The sequence below is a fragment of the Canis aureus genome, chromosome 3 (genome assembly GCF_053574225.1).
Source record: "Canis aureus isolate CA01 chromosome 3, VMU_Caureus_v.1.0, whole genome shotgun sequence".
Classification (NCBI taxonomy): Eukaryota; Metazoa; Chordata; class Mammalia; order Carnivora; family Canidae; genus Canis; species Canis aureus.
The window spans coordinates 54,318,604-54,321,128 of NC_135613.1; positions in this window are offsets into that span (position 1 = coordinate 54,318,604).

The following is a 2,525-nucleotide window of genomic DNA, read 5'->3' on the forward strand; positions in this document are numbered from 1 at the left end:
CATCCTTGGACTGGTCTTTCTTAAAAAGGTGTCAAAGCTGGAATAGTCACAAGACTATCAAACAATTACAGTTCACTTTTATCTTAAGTCCATAGGAATAGTTTAACTATAAAGTTGTCGCCGATCAGGGAAGCCTGTCTGGAAGAAATCTGGAAGTCACCTTTCATTTCTTTCTACCCTTTCCTTAATACCAGAGTATAATAGGATCCTAGAAAGCTCCTGATCCCCCTTAATTTTCCAAGTCTGTGCAAATGAATGGCACTGGCTATGTTCTCAAATAGGAGATTCAGGCTACCCTATATCATTACTTCTCCTTGATGTTATCAAGAATACAAATCCAAAGTATTATTATTAGCCTGTTAAGATTTTCATGACTACCAATACACTGTATATTCACAGAATGTGCACTCGGTAATGGGTATGATGTGAAAGAGTGAGACTCTTCTCCCTACAGGGTGGCTCTCAAGTCTGGGGGCCAAGAGAATATTATTCTATATGCTATAATGTATTATCAATAAGCTATTAGCCTATGTTTCCAACTTGATGGCTTCCTACATAATCATGTGAAGAGCCAAAATAAGTGATTAAACGTATTGATAAAATAAAAATCCTAAAATAGATAATTTAGGTAGTATACTCATTGCATGTAATAATCAGCATGTCTTTGGTGCAAAATCCAGAAACGGTAGCAATCTGAATTACTCAGAGAAGTCTTCCTAGATGATCAATTTTTTTTAAACTGGATTCCATTGAGATGCATAGCCAAAAGTATAACCTTCTTGGACAGCATAAAGGAAAAGCTAAGTGGCAACTGCCCATCTGAATGGGAAGCAAGAGTATATGGGTTTAAATTGCACTGTGGGAGAATGAATTACATCAGACACATGGGAGCAGCTTAGCAGGTAATTAGGATTCCCACTGTCATACTGGCCCTAGGAAGCATGTGGGATCACCCTCCTCATTGCTTTGGCCCATCTTCCACTTTGTTCTACATCACCTACAAATGCTAAAGTGCCTCATAACTTGACAGTAATAAGCAAAAAACGTCTTATAAGAAGCTTACTGCAAAATCTATCCAGCACGGGTCAAAACGCAGTCTTAAAATTCCTATCAAATCCTCCTGAGAACATTATGAAAATGTCCTCTCTTCCTGAGAATCGTTGCCCACATTTTTCACATGTCTGCTAAAGAAAACAAATGTGGGAAAGAAAAAAAAACCCAGATATGTAGGAAAGTAAAACGCTATACCTGCGGTCACAAAGTGGGTCGGGAGTTGGCTAGGAAGGCTTCCATCAGACGCATGTCTCCTGAAAGACCCTTCCTGATGGCTTTAATCTATTCCAGGTAGAGAAGTCCCGGCAGCAGGCATGCTGGGCTGCCTAGACCAGGTCTAGGCTGCTGTGTGATTTGTGGTCACTTTCTTCTATTCTTTGAATCTCAGTTGTTTTCTCAGTCAAATAAGGGAATATGGGTTAGATGCTTCCTTACAGTGATATATCATGTGACCATTACAAACAGTATCTCCAGATATCTGTTTCCTAAGGAGATCTATGTCAGTAAATCTATAAAAATATAAGTACAATAATAGAGAAACTGTGGCAAAACAGGGTATATGAAGCAAGTTTGATCTCCGTCCCAGATGGACAATGCTGACATAGAGACACATTTTTTTTAAAATTAAAAATTAGAAAATAATGTTCGATATTGTTTGTAAGCAAAATGTGAAATGTATACCATGGACAGCTGATGGAGAAGCCCTAGATGCTGCATATTTAGACAGAGAAATGCCCTGTTTTCTAATACTTTCCTATGTTGAGTTTCACAGAGGAAACAGGATTTCACAAGCAACTTGCATTTTTTAAAAATGAGAGAAGCTGAGCATCTCAGCTTGGTGAGGCAAAGCAGTCTGGAGCAAGCCTGAGGTGGGAGTGGTCTGATTTAACAATGAATCAGGGACAGTTGACCAGAGGCAACAAAACCAGCTGTCTTTGGCTGCTCTTCATGAAGCAAGTTTTAAAATCACATTTCCAAGCACCCTCAACAAAGCACAATAAGTTGAAAAAAAAAACAAACCCAAAAAACAACAACAAAAAAATCATGCCTTCTGGGGAGGAGTGAACAATCTTTTCCTAACATGCTGGTAAACAACGGCAGCTTCTCTTCCTAGTCTAATATCTGCAATGATGCGGGCAATTGAAAAGACTTCACACGGGCGACTGTGAAACAGAACAGCCAGCAACAAAGTCTGGGGACTGAAGAACATAGCTGTCTTTGAAACAACACCTTACATTATTCCAAGGCCAGATTGCTTTCAGATTGCCAACCTCTCAAATTATTTATAGGAGATTGATTCATATACTTAACCAAATGTGAGAGGAAATACTTCTAATTATATCCAAACATCTTTAATATGAGGGGAATTATGCTTGGAGACCTTCATTGCCAAAAACAGGTTTTGCCAAAAATGTTCTAAGAAAGAGGAGGAGGCTACATGTTTTCCATATTTGACCCTATAAAAGTACCCT